This window comes from Oryctolagus cuniculus, chromosome 17, assembly GCF_051225735.1.
Source record: "Oryctolagus cuniculus isolate XC-2025 breed Fujian yellow rabbit chromosome 17, ASM5122573v1, whole genome shotgun sequence".
NCBI lineage: Eukaryota > Metazoa > Chordata > Mammalia > Lagomorpha > Leporidae > Oryctolagus > Oryctolagus cuniculus.
Genome location: NC_142883.1, coordinates 64,485,131 through 64,500,504, shown reverse-complemented (window position 1 = coordinate 64,500,504; position 15,374 = coordinate 64,485,131). Strand labels below are relative to the sequence as shown.

At 42.1% G+C, this 15,374-nt stretch overlaps 1 protein-coding gene and 1 pseudogene across 1 annotated transcript in view; one reads left to right on the top strand and one right to left on the bottom strand.

The window, feature by feature from the left end:
- LOC149121302 (uncharacterized) overlaps nt 1-15,374 on the top strand; it is a 153,287-nt gene that overhangs the window by 129,770 nt on the left and 8,143 nt on the right. The window lies entirely within an intron of this gene.
- Nucleotides 3,303-5,521, bottom strand: LOC149121303 (serine/threonine-protein kinase Kist pseudogene; annotated as a pseudogene).

Genomic DNA, 15,374 nt, shown 5'->3' with positions numbered 1-15,374 from the left:
AAAATTCAATAGTGTTAAACACTACAGGGGCTGGTGCCTTGGCTCACTAGGTTAATCCTCTGCCTGAGGCGCTGGTATCCCATATGGGCGTCGGGTTCTAGTCCCGGTTGCCCCTCTTCCAGTCCAGCTCTCTGCTGTAGCCCGGGAGGACAGCAGAGGATGGCCCAAGTGCTTGGCCCCTAAACCCACATGGGAGATCAGGAGGAAGCACCTGGCTCCTGGCTGCAGATTGGCGTAGTGCTGGCCGTAGCAGCCATTTGGGGAGTGAACCAAAGGAAGGAAGACCTTTCTCTCTGTCTCTCTCTCTCACTGTCTAACTCTACCTGTAAAAAAACTACATATATATATGACTACATCAGCAATAAGATGATCAAAGAATGTTAAGTTCAGCATCAATGTTAGCAGCATACTGCACAACTAAACTCAGACACCTGACTGCAGTTTTGTTTTGTTTTGTTTTTGCAAGGATTTCTCTTTTGGGAGGAGAGGGAAGAAGAAATGGGGGGAAAGGTAAATATGCTAACTTAGAATACTTGCCATTAAAATGAATTAATTTGTATTCTGTTGTTCATCAGTATGCAAGTAAGGACCTGGAGTTTTCAATCCCCAAAGAAGCTGTTACCCATATGAAAATTTATGTTTTAGGAGAGCCTAGGTCTTCACATTACTGGTTCTACACTCCTGAATTTTGAATTTTGATTTGAAAACAAACCAGATAACTTGAAATCAAACTCAGAAAGCTCCAAAATAAAGAATAATAGTTCTTCCTTCTAAGGGCACATATTGAGAACCACGCAACAAGACCCTTCGGTAATTCATAAATCAACCTCATTATTCCAAATTTGGCTTTATAATAAATATTAATGGAGAGTCCTGGGCAATTTGATAACTGTACATAACTAAAAGGTTAAATATTAATTTTTTGAATAGAGTAAAATCTTCCTTCGCTAGATGTAAATTCTGATTGGGCTATTGGTAACTTGCATGACACATACAAGGAAAGATTATATGAGGATGGGGCCCATGCCATGGCTCATTAGGTTAATCCTCCGCCTGCAGTGCCGGCATCGCATGTGGGTTCCGGGTTCTAGTCCCAGTTGCTCCTCTTCCAGTCCAGCTCTCTGCTGTGGCCTGGGAGGGCAGTGGAGGATGGCCCAAGTGCTTGGGCCCCTGCACCCACATGGGAGACCAGGAGGAAGCACCTGGCTCCTGGCTTCGGATTGGTGCAACGCCGGCCATAGCGGCCATTTCGGGGGTGAACCAAAGGAAAAGGAAGACCTTTCTCTCTGTATCTCTCTCTCTTACTGTCGTATAAATATAGAATAGATTATATGAGGAGGCTTTCAGCACAGAAAGATATAAAGGACTTTTTCCTTACAAAAAAATAATAAATAGAAATATCATTCAGGCAGTGAAACAGGAAAAAATTCATAACCTGTATACAACTTGTTTTCTTGTATAATCAGTGCTTTATAAAGTTTTCCTAATTTTTATATCTTTAAAGACAATCTGTCATAAAGTAACAAGAATCCAAAATTATAATTCTTTTTTTTTTGACAGGCAGATTTAGACAGTGAGAGAGACAGAGAGAAAGGTCTTCCTTCCTTTGGTTCACCCCCAAAATGGCTGCTACAGCTGGCGCACTGCACCGATCCGAAGCCAGGAGCCAGGTGCTTCCTCCTGGTCTCCCATGTGGGTGCAGGGGCCCAAGCACTTGGTCCATCCTCCACTTCCTTCCTGGGCCAACAGCAGAGAGCTGGACTGGAAGAGGAGCAACCAGGACTAGAACCCAGGGTGCCAGAGCCGCAAGCGGGGGATTAGCCAAGTGAGCCGCAGCACTGGCCATAATTATAATTCTTAAAATTTGTAATCAATATGTTTCCATGAACTCTTGACACATTAGATTGCTATGAATCCTTTTAAGAATTCTTTGAATTTTTGTTCCTTTCTACTTCTACTTTATTCTATCAATATTTGTCTTAACTTCCTTGTAGTCAAGAGCCAGACCACCTGGGATATAGTTCCCCTAGCTTCTCTTCAGTGTAGGACAGAGGCAGAGAATGAGAAAGGGGAAAGAAAGGGGTGGGGATGGATGAGAGCCAGAGACAGAAAAAAGAATCCTGATTATCCCCTATTCTTTTCTTTTTCCCTTCACTGTACATCTAATTTCTTTTTCTTTTGGATCCACTTTAAATATCCATCATAGTAAATTGAAACACATTTTTGGGAAATCTTATAATTGTCACAGGAGATTCAGAACAACAAAGATGAGCTGATCCAGAGTCTAAAGTCTAAATAGATCAATTAATGCGGTGATTCACATGCAGCAAAAATTTTGTTCCAATCACCTTTAAGAGTTTCAATGTAACCCCAGTCTAGACTCCAATTTATTCTGAGCCTCTCAGGAATGAACTGTTTTGTCATTTACATATTCTATCAGACCAATTCTCAAAAAACACACACCCTAAATTTTACAGATGTGAAACAGGGAAGAGATGGGTATAGGGAAGAGATGGGTATAGACTATACTAACTCACAAGATTCACACTATAAAGTACACTGACTCAAATTTTCTCCAACCTTCACACCGCACACTCATTCAAGCACACATATTGGACATAAAAATTGTGCCAAGATCAAGCATCAGCTTTCTATTTTAAAAGCCTTAATAAAAATGTAGATAGGCTCACTGCAGTTTCTTTAAGGGAATATTCAGTGCTTCGGTCCTGCTTTACGTTTTCACAACTCAGTGTTAAGAACAGAGTAGGGGGCCGGCGCCAAGGCTCACTAGGCTAATCCTCCGCCTTGCGGCGCCAGCACACCGGATTCTAGTCCCGGTCGGGGCGCTGGATTCTTTCCCAGTTGTCCCTCTTCCAAGCCAGCTTTCTGCTGTGCCCTGGGAGTGCAGTGGAGGATGGCCCAAGTCCTTGGGCCCTGCACCCCATGGGAGACCAGGATAAGTACATGGCTCCTGCTATTGGATCAGCATGGTGCGCTGGCTGTGGCGGCCATTGGAGGATGAACCAATGGCAAAGGAAGACCTTTCTCTCTGTCTCTCTCTCTCTCTCACTGTCCACTCTGCTTGTCAAAAAAAAAAAAAGGAAGACCTTTCTGTCTCTCACTGTCCACTCTGCCTGTCAAAAAAAAAAAAAAAAGAATCACCTGACTACAAAAGGAACAATCTGTAAATGATGTCACCAACACTAACAAACTTGTTAACATTCACACAACATATTATTCATCCTTGTTTCATGATCACAAAAAATAATTAACTTTTTATATTACATACTGAAGAGCAGCACCTTGCCCTACTGCACACAAAAAACGCAGAAAAAAGAAAAAGAAAAGTTGCCTACATGGATGCTCTAAACCCCTCAATGTATAGCTGAGAGATCTTGTCCTACTCAGTGCCGAATGTTTGCCATGCAGCCACTGCTTGGACAATGATTGCACATTCACAGGATTAAACAAATGTAAAAAGTACCTCCTTAAAATGGCAGAGAGCTAGTATTGCATTCATCTGTGGAGTAGAATAGCCCAGGAAATAGAAGAGGAGAAACAGGATATGGTCCTTAGGTTAGGAATAAAGCAAGGTTTGATACAGATATCCCCTCTTGTAGGCACTCTGCGGGTAGAATGTAGCCACGACAAACTTCCCATCAAACATCCTTCCGGTCAGTAATTCCTGAGCGTCTTTGGAACCACCAGCATTGGCATACTCGACAAAGACTTGCCCTCTGCCAGGATTTTCCTTTGGACGAGCGGAGATATCACGGGTCCATATTTCTGGCATTCCTCTTTTACATCTTCTACAATATCTTCATGTTCCTCTTCATTCTCAAGATGATCATCATCTAGCACGCTCAGCAGTCTTAGCAGTGCGGTAGGAACTACCATCAGATCTTCAACATGAGGGGCAAAAGGAATGCTAACGAATGGGCTGCGTGATGCCATTTCAGCAGGAACTCTTCTGCTTGGATCATCATGAAGCATGCTTTTGATAAGGTCTCTTAGGTGATGGGTTGGAATTGTGGCATTCACCACTGCTTTACCGGCAAATATCTCATCAACAACAGCAGAACTGCTTGCCTTCCATTCCTGAGATCGGACTGTATGCTTCAGCTTCGTTCCTGAGAACATTTCCAGTAAAATGATTCCTAGGCTCCGCAGACCAGCAGCCGAGCTACATTATGTATCACTCTGCAGGCCAGCCTGGGCCACGTGATTTTTCAGCTCTGCTTCTGGAGCACGACACCCGTCTGTTTGAATGTACTTTACACCCGGAGTGCCTTCTTTGAAGCTAAGTCCAAAGTTAGTGAGTTTAAAACATTCGTTCTCTGCACTCCACAGTATGTTCTGCGGTTTGAGGTCTGCGTGGACACGACCCTCATGATGAAGGAGAGCAAGGCCTTCCAGAACATCTCTGGATGATACAATGCTGTATCATCCACGTGGAACAACCCTGGTGACTGGACTATGAAAGCAGTTCCGAAACACTGACATCCAGGAGTGCAAGCAACAGCATGATAGCACATTCAGAGAGAAGTGGATCGTAAAGACTCCATGTGAAGTCATGATGTTCCTGTGACCCTACAACTGTTCAGGCACTGCTCTCTCTTTGCGGAACCCAAAGCCACAGCCTCGGTGGTTCCTGGCGGGAAGAACTGCTTGAGGGTGCCCGGTGGTGAGCCTGGGGTGCCGCAGCAGTGCACTCGATACACCGAGGCTGAGGAGCTGCTCTGTACCCGCCACAGCCGCTCCCGCAGACCTCCAGACACTGTGGTGGCTCAGCGCCCCATGCACAGCCAGACCCTGCCATTGGTGTGGGCTAAGGGCACTGACACCACAGCTGTAGCAATGCCCCAGGTAGGTGGACTGGGCCCGTGCTCACATCCCCGCCCACCGGACCTGCAGCTCTGCAGCGAGGTGGCTGCAGCACCTCACCTGCTCCCAGGACCTCAATCCGCAATGACCACTAACGCTATTTTAAAAATTTGATTTTACTGGGGTTGGCGCTGTGTTGTGGGTAAAGCCGCTGCCTGCAATGCTAGCATCCCACATGGGCGCTGGTTCTTGTCCCGGCTGCTCCTCTTCCAATCCAACTCTCTGCTATGGCCTGGGAAAGCAGCAGAAGATGGCCCAAGTGTTTGGGCCCCTGCATCCATGTGGGAGACCCGAAGAAGCTCCTGGCTCCTGACTTCCAATCGGTGCAGCTCCGGCCACTGCGGCCAATTGGGGAGTGAACCAGCAGATGGAAGACCTGTCTCTCTCTTTCTCTCTCTCCCTCTCTCATTCTCTTCTTCTCTCTTTCTCTGCCTCTCTTCCTCTCTCTGTGTAACTCTGATTTTCAAATAAATAAATTTTTTAAAAATAACTTGATTTTACTAAACCCAGTAAAGTCAAAAGTTAATAAAATTGGCTTGGTACAATTAACATATTTAAATTTGAAAAAATATTGTGAGTTTTAAGGTGTGTATTTTCTAAAGATCTATTTATTTATTTGAGAGGCAGAGTTACAGAGAGGGAGGGAGGGAGGGAGGGAGGGAGAGAGAGAGAGAGAGAAGTCTTCTATTCACTGGCTCGCTCCCCAGATGGCCGCAATGGCCAGAGCTGGGCCAGTTCGAAGCCAGGGGTCTGGAGCTTCTTCCAGGTCTCCCACATGGGTGCAGGGCCCAAGCACTTGGGCCATCTTCTACTGCTTTCCTAGGCCATTAGCAGGGAGCTGGATCGGAAGCAGAGCAGCTGGGACTCAAACTGGCATCCACTTGGGATGCTTATGCTGTAGGTAGAGGCTCAACCTACTACACTACAGAACTGGCCCCAAGACACTGATTTTTAAAGATATCTGCATCCCTTTCAACATTGCAGAAAAAAATAAGCAATTTATGAGGCAGGAAAATAGGTAGCAGGAGCTCACATTCTCCCCTACCTCAGGCCCAACCTGTCTAGTCCCCAGTATCAGTGCCCTGTCCCCAACTGAGAATGCTGTGTGAGTGTGAGGTTCTCTGGAGGTGAATATGGGCAATCTCATGAGGAAGTTTGGTTTCCCCCTATATTGGATAAGGGGAGGTTCCTCTTCCCCACTTCAACTGAGAGAATTATGGCAGCATCCCAGTTGGGGGATGGGACATGCATATGCACAACACATGCACAGGCACAGGGCAGCTAAAGCATGTCTGAGCTCCACATGCTGGCTGTGCCCCTATCCCAGGATGCTCAGAGGTAACTGCTGAATTGTCTGCAGCTGCTCCTTGCTAGATCCCTGACTGAAGCAATGGAAATCCCTGTTCACAGATACGAGGCCATGATGTTACTGGCAACAAGGGGATGGAGAGCAGTAAGTATCCTGTATACATAACAGTAGATGGAGAAAAAAATCAGCAAAAGCCAATACCAGTCCAAAAAGGTTTATGCATTTTCTTTACACCAGCAATGAACAGTTGGACTTTAAAATCCTTAAAATTACCATTTAAAATACTACATAAAATAATGAAGTTATAAATCAAGCAAAACATGGACATTATATCCAAAAAAATGATGAAAAACTGAAAGGATATAAATTGAAATCTGAATCAATAAAGTTGATTTTCATAATTTGTAAACTGAATATAAAGCTATCAATTATTTTCTGCTCCATATCATATAGCAATCCCATTCAAATTTCCATTGAACTGTTTTATAGATCCCGACAAATTATTTATATAGCTAGAGTACCTTACACAATGGTGAATAATAAAGTTGATGTGCTCATAGTTTCCTGTTTGAAACTTACTATAAAGTCATAGAAATGCATAAAGTGATCTTAGAAAAAGAACGCCGACAGGGCAGTCTGGTGTAGGCTAAGTGAAATTAGCAGGAAACAGTGGAGGAAGTGCACACCCAGGGTACAGCTACAGGGGGACACTGCAGTGGGAGGTCCTGCAAGAGCAGGGGACACAGCTCAGACTTGTGTGGAAGGTGCAGACACGCAGCACCCAGCAAGAACACAACAAAGGGCCCAGCAGCTTGGATCCAGAAAAAGTGCCCACTCTGGTGAGCAAGGTGGGGTCAGACTGCACAGGCCAGAGCCACTGTTGATACAGCTGCAGGGAGAGCCCAGTGGACTGCACTGTCTTTGAGTCTAGCCCAGAAGCCTGAGAACACACTGACTGCTCACCCAGAGTGGGAAAAAAATTGTGCATCTCTCCCTCGCCTTCCCCTTCCAGCAACAGCGACCTGCAGCCAGCTGTGGGAGGGCCGGCACCAGTTTTGGACGTAAACAGTTAGAAGCCGCTCAAGTTCTAGTGGGGACACTTTTCACCAGGGCAGCTACAGTGCAAATGGCAAGTATGGTAGCCACTTCACCAGCTGCATGACCCAGCAATGGTAGGCAGGGGGAGCCACCCCAACAGAAGGGACATACCGCCTGCAGGGACTCTCCTATGTGCCCAGCACAATTGTGAAACGACTAGGGCTATAGCCGACAGGTACTGTGCACCCGTGTGATTGAAGGACTTTTCAAGAGGGAAAAGCTCGAATTCCCCACTGACTTTGAGTCTGGCTGGGAGGATCAGATTCAATTCGTCAGGGAATAACACACACAGGCAGCAGCACTGGGAACACCTCAGTCTCTTTGTGGACGGGACAGGATAGCAGGGTAGAATGGACTTCTTGCAGTCTTTGACCATGGGAGCCCTGGGTGCTGAGACTGAAAAAACTATGACTTCATGAGAAGACGCAGGGTGTAGCTGAGTTTCTGGGCAATCATTGGGTGCAGCTCCACACGCATGGAGCCCTTGGTTGCCAGAGGCAGCTCACTGCAGCGGGAACTGTGCCCACAGTGAGGTCTGCTAAGATCATTTGTTCAATTCACACGGCAGTACAGATGAGTGTTGAACCCACTGGGGGCATTGCTCAGCTTGGAGGAGAGGAGGTGAGGGGGTGATCACACCAACAGAGGTGACCATTGTCCCCTTCTTTTTAAAAAGAGATTTATTTATTTATTTGAAAGGCAGAGTTACAGAGAGGCAGAATCAGAGAGAGGGGTCTTCCATTCACTGGTTCACTCTCCAGATGGCCACAACCAATACCACAGAAATAAAAAGAATCATCAGGAATTACTACCAAGAATGTATGCCAACAAATCAGGAAATGTTGAAGAAATGGATAGATTTCTGGACACATATAATCCAAAATTGAGTCATGAACAAAATTGAGTCATGAAAACAGATAACAACCCAGAGATTTAATCAGTAATAAAGACCCTCCCAATAAAGAAAAGCCCAGGTCCTGATGTCTTCACTGCTGAATTCTACAAGACTTTTAAAGAACTAATGCTAATTCTTCTCAAGCTATTCAAAACAACTGAAAGGGAGGGTATCCTCCCAAACTCCTACTATGAAACCAGCATCAACTTAATTCCTAAACCACAAAAAGAAACAACAGACTCATTTCCCTGATGAACATAGATGCAAAAATGCTCAACAAAATACTAACCAATCAGATGCAACAATACATCAGAAATATCATTCACCCATACCAAGTGGGATTAATCCCTTGTATGCAGGGATGGTTCAACATCCGAAAATCAATAAATGTGATACATCATATTAACAAACTGAAGAACAAAAGCCATGTGATTCTCTCAATAGATGTAGAGAAAGCATTTGATAAAATCCAACATCCTTTAATGATGAAAATCTTAAACAATGTGGGTATAGGAGGATCATTCCCCAACATAATTAATGCAATTTATGACAAAACCACAGCTGGCATCTTACTGAATGGGGAAAAATTGGAGACATTCTCACTAAGATCTAGAACCAGACACTCTCACCATTACTATTCAATACAGTCCTGGAAGTTTTTGCCGAAGACATTAAGCAAGAAAAAGAAATCAAAGAGATACAAACTGGGAAGGAGGAAATCAAACTATCCCTATTTGCAGTTGACCTGATTATATATATAGGGGATCCAAAAGACTCCACCAAGAGACTGTTGGAACTCATAAAAGAGTTTGGTAAAGTAGCAAGATATAAAATTAACAAACAAAAATCAATAACCTTTGAATACACAGGCAATGTCAGCTCAGAAAGAATGTCTAAGATCAATCCCTTCCACCTTAGCTACCAAAAAATTAAATACCTTGTACTAAATTTAACCAAGGACATCAAAGATCTCTGTGATGAGAACAAAGCATTAAAGAAGAAAACAGAAGAAGACATTAAAAAGTGGAAAAATCTTCCATGTTCATGGATTGGAAGAATCAGTATCATCAAAATGTCCATACTACCAAAAACAGTTTATAAATTCAATGCTATCCCAATAAAAATACCAACAACATCCTTCTCAGATCTAGTAAAAATGAGGCTAAAATTCATATGCAAACACTAGAGACCCCGAATAGCTAAAGCAATCATAAGCAGCAATAACAAAGCTGGAGACAGTACAAGACCAGATCTCAAGAAATATGACAGGGCAATTATAATTCAGACATCCTGGTACTGGCACAAAAACAGAAATGTAGGCCAATGGCACAGAATAGAAATTCTACAAATCGATCCACGCATCTACAACCTACTTATCTTTGGCAAAGGAATAAAAATCAATCCCTTGAGCAGACAGTCTCTTCAACAAATGGTGCTGGGAAAACTGGATCTTCACATGCAGAACTATTAAACCAGATCCCTGTCTTACATCTTATACAAAAAAAAAAAAAAACCACTCAAAATGGATCAGAGACCTAAATCTAAGACAGGATATCATCAAGTTACTAGAAAATAAAAGAATAACCCTACAAGACATTGGCATAGGCAAAACCTCTTGGAAAAGACTCCGGAGCACAGGCAATCAAAGCAAATGGGATTTATCACACTGAGAAGCTTCTGCACTACAAAAGAGACACAGAGCAAACTTAAGAGGCAACTCAGAATGGGAGAAAATATTTGCAAACTATTCAACAGATAAAGGATTAATTTCCAGAATCTATAAAGATCTCAAGAACCTCAACAACAGTGAAACAAACAATTCAGTTACAAATGGGCAAAGGACCTGAACAGACATTTTTCAAGACAACAAATTCAAATGGCCAACAGACACATGAAAAAATGCTCAATATCACTAACCATCAGGGGAATGCAAATCAAAACCACAATGAAGTTTCACCTCACCACCATTAGAATGGCTCTTATACAAAAATCAACAAACAACAAATGCTGGCAAGGACGTGGAAAAAAGAGAACCCTAATCCACTGTTGGTGGAAATGTAAACTGGTGAAGCCACTGTGGAAGACAATATACAAATATCTTGGAAAGCTGTATATAGACTAGCCATATGACTCAGTCATCCCACTCCTGGGAACTTACCCAAAAGAAATGAAATCAGCATATGTAATCGTGATCTGTACCCCCATATTCATTGCAGCTGAATTTACAAGAGCAAACATATGGACTCAACCCAGATGTCCATCAACTGAAGACTGGAGAAAGAAATTATGGCTTATGTACACTATGGAATACTTAACAGTTATACAAAAATTGAAATCATGTCATTTGAAAATAATGGATGCAACTGGAAATCATTATACTTAGTGAAATAAGCCAATCACAAAAAGACAAATAGAATACATTCTTTGATCTTTGATAACTAATAGAGTATCTAAAAGTTAATTTATAGTAGCACAACTGACACCTTGAGATGTAATGATTTTGAACAGCCCTTGTCTTGACTACTGAGGAACAGTATTTCTTTTTATTTGTTTGCTCTTCTGCTTTCTTCATACTATTCCGTGAACTCTGTACTTAGTGTAGGGTTCATCTTATGAGTATAAAATTAACTGCAAATAGATCTTTGTAAAACATAAGAATGGAAATGGGAGAGAGAGGAGGAGGAAGGGTGGGAGTATGGCAGGAGGGGAGTAGGCTGGGAAGAATCACTGTGTTCCCAAATTTGTATATATGAAATGCAAGAAGTTTATATTCCTTAACTAAATTTTTTTTTTAAATAACACACACATCCATCAGCAAAGAGGATAAAGGCTCCAGATAGAGGCCCCTAGAAATGGGGTCAACTGACCTTTTCCAAAGGGGCAAAGGCAATGGGATGGAAAAAGAACGTCTTTTCAACAAATAATGATCACACCATTGCAACAACAATTGGTAAAAAAATGAACAAAGCTACAACCATTTTACCCTCTACTCCATTTTATCCCATTCAACTTTATATCCATTTTATACCACTGTATACAAATGTCTCTCTTTGTATAAAGAAAAATGACAGATGTTTTTCACTAATAGTAGCTGACTTTCAGAACAACTTTGTAAGTTATGGATATTTTACAGGCAAAAGCACAGAAGTTGATTTTGTCTGGAAGGACTTACAAGTCTCCATGGAGCAACTCCATTCATGACAGCAAATCCCACTATCTCCTGCTAAAACCATTTCCTACTGTTCTACAGCTCCCAAAGTAGCTGAATTCAAACACCACAAAATGCACGCCGATATGCACTAGCTTCCTCTATGCTCAGTCACACATATACACCACTACAATCTCCACACAAATTCCAGAGCCCTGACGATTCTCCATCCCACCACAATCCTGCACCCACTTCAAAGAACTTGGACATCTGAGCAAAATGTGTACAACATGTGAAGCCACTAGAAAGCACATGAAATAAAAAAACACCATCTTGCATATCACCCAAACACCCTCAAAATCCAGTCTTCATGCTCAACCCACTCAACTACACCACATCGTCAGAGTTTTGATGCTCGGTGTCCTGTCCACAATGTAGTCTCCAAAAACACATAGCTGTTTCTCCAGACCCAATGATGAACCCGATCCAATTCCTAATGAACTCCCCAAACACAAAGGTGAACAGAATACATATATACATAATGTAATCTCACGAATCTACACAAGCAGTCTTTCCCTATGCCATAACTGCACACACACCAACCATACAAAATATTTTCCTAATACTCTACTCCTGAACACAATCACCATTCACCAATGGCCTCAGCACACATAGGCCTAACTTACCTCTTCATGTCTTCATCATGCACATGGGCTAAGTGAGAACTGGTGTTACAGGGGCCAGGTGTGGTATTTGTACCAAGATCCTCTTATGCTTCTTGTTCTTCTTGACAGCATTTCTTCAATGATCTGAAAGCAAACAAGAATGTTTGCTTGGCTGGTGCCATGGCTCAATAAGCTAATCCTCTGCCTGCGGCACCGGCACAGTGGGTTCTACTCCTGGTTGGGGCGCCAGATTCTGTCCCAGTTGCTCCTCTTCCAGTCCAGCTCTCTGCTGTGGCCTGGGAGTGCAGTGGAGGATGGCCCAAGTGCTTGGGCCCTGCGCCTGCATGGGAGACCAGGAGAAGCACCTGGCTCCTGGCTTTGGAACAGCGCGGTGCGCTGGCTGCAGCACGCTGGCCACAGCAGCCAGCTGTGGGTGAACCAAAGGAAAAGGAAGATATTTCTCTCTGTCTCTCTCTCTCTCTCACTGTCCACTCTGCCGTCAAAAAAAAAAAAAGAATGTTTACTCTTACTGCTTTTGTTCACAATAGGACTGGGCAGTGGCTGGCACTGTGGCACAGTGTGTAGAGCCGCCACCTGCAGAGCCAGCATCCTATGTGGGCACTGGTTCAAATCCTGGCTGCTCCACTTCCAATCCAGCTCTCTGCTATGGCCTGGGAAAGCAGTAGAAGATGGCACAAGTCCTTGGGCCCCTGCACCCATGTGCAGACCCAGAAAGAGCCCCTGGCTCCTGGCTTCGGGTAGGCTCACCTCTGGCTGCTGCAGCCATCTGCAGAGTGAACCAGCATGTGGAAGATTCTCTCTCTCTCGATCTCCCTCTCTCCTTCCCTCCCTATTCCTCTACCTCTACCTCTGCCTCTCTGCAGCTCTGTTTTTTAAATAAATAAATAAATCTTAAAAAAATCCCACAGTACTGGGCAAGAAAAAAATTAAAGGCATACAATTAAGCAAGAGGAAAAACTGATCCTTGCCTGCATATAACATTACAGAAAAAACTAAAGACTCCATCAAGAGACTTAGATTTGATAAGCAAATCCGATAACATTTTAAAAACAAAAGGAACAACAATTAGTAACAATTTATGCACTAATCACAAAGTTAATGAAAAAGAAACAGTAAGAGCAACACCATTCACAGTAGGTACAAAAAAAGGAAGACACTTGGAATAAATTTAACCTAGGGTATAAAATTCCCATCAAGCTACCAATCACATCTTTCCTTAGAATTTAGGAAAACTATCCCAACGTTCAAATGGAAGCACAAATGAGCTCAACATAAAAGCATTTTCAAAAAATGCAAAAGCTGGGGTCTTCCCACTACCAGGGTTCAAAACATGTTATAGAGCTATTTTAACCACTACAGTAAGGTACTGGCATGAAAACAGTCATAAAAAAGAATGGAGCAGACTGGGTTTGCCACAGAGTAATCCACACATCTACAGCCAACTGATAGTTGACAGAGATTCCATAAACATGCCCTGGAGGAAAGACAGTCTCTTCAATAAATGCTGCACAAGACTTTCCATGGATGCCTCCACTTATACTGTACATAAAATAACTCAACATGCATCACAGATCTAAATGTAAGACCTAAAACTACCAGGAAGCAGCACAGGAGACACCTTTCATGACACTGGCATAGGAAATGATTTTTTAGATAATATCCTAGAAGCACAGGCAACAAAAGCAAACATGACAGATGTGATTATATAAACCAAAGAAATTTCTGAGCACCAAAATAAAAAGGCAGCCAAACGAAGAGACAACTGTTAGAATGGGATTAATATATTCATAAAGTATGTCCCTGAAAGAGGAAGAAAATTGAGGATATGCAAGTAATTTTTAAAACTCAAAAACAACAACCCATTTAAGAAATAGTCAGCAGTCACAACAGACATTTCTCAGAAGAAGAAATTCAAATAACCAACCGACAATATGAAAAACAGTTTAGTTTCACTAACCATCAAGGGAATGAAAAGGAAAGTCACAATGAGGACTCATCCCATTCCGATTAGGATGTTTCTTGTCAAAAATACCACATTCTGAAAAGAATATGGAGAAAAGGAAACCCTTATACACTGTTGGTACAATATACATTAGAACAGCCACTACTGAGAACAGCATGAAGGCTGCTTAAAAATTATAACTACCTTATGATCCAGCTATCCCACTTCTCAGTGTATTTCTAAAGGGAATCAAATAATCACTTTCATTGCAGCACCATTCATAATAGCTAAGCTATGGAATTAACCCAGGTGTCCATCAGTGGAAGAATGGAGGGGAAAAATGTGATACACACACACACACACACACACACACCACACAGGTATACACAAAATACAGTATTGTTTACCCATGATAAAGAATGAAACACTCCCATTTGCAGCAAAATGATTGGAACTCAAGATCATCATGTTAAATGAAAACTAATATAATGTTAAATAAACCAGACATAGAAAGATCCCTATGACATTTCTTTGATAAAGTTTGATAAAGTTTAAAAAATTGCCCATGTGAACTCTGAACAGGGATTAGCACAATTTGGGAGCCATGGGCATAGGTTGAATAACAGATACCAAAACCCAGTCAGACAAAAGAAGTAAGTTGTAGTGCTCTGCAGTGCACTAGTACCTCTGAAGTTCAAGACAATCAATTATTTACTGTAGAAAGAGCCAGAGTAAAGGAGCTAGCAGGGTCCAAGTGCAAAGAAATAACATGAAATGGAAATGGTAGCTACCTGGTTTGATCAGTTTATGCTGTGCACATGTATTGACATATTAGACTGGACCCCATAAACACACACTAGCATTGCAAAATTTTTTTTAAAATAAATAATTTAAGAAAAAAATAACAAATATTTAAGAAATAATTTTTTAAAAATCTGAAAAGTGTGGTATTCAATGAAGGAAGAAATGAAAATCATCCATAACTGCCCTCCAAAGTTAAAAACTGACAATAAAACTGTATATATGTGAATATACATGTCTATGTGTGCATGAAATGCTCCATAACAAAAGTAACCTACAAAATGAGTTAGAAACTATGGTGATAGTCACTAAACTTTTAAAATATCAACGTAGCCTATGGTGCGGTTTCACATGTGTGTAAAATAAAGACATGCAGGGCCGTTAAACACAAGAACTTCAGGAAAGCAGTATACTCAAATACAAAAAGGAGGGAAGGGAATTATGTCTTTAGCTGTACCTGTAATGTCTCCTTCCTTTACAAAATACTGTCTGAAACAGTTTGGCAAAAGGCTAATTCTGTTAAACGTAGGTGGTGAGTATATGGGTATCTTTATACTTGATTTATTTTATAATGGCTTTATTTTCCTACATTTTTAAAATACTTCATACTG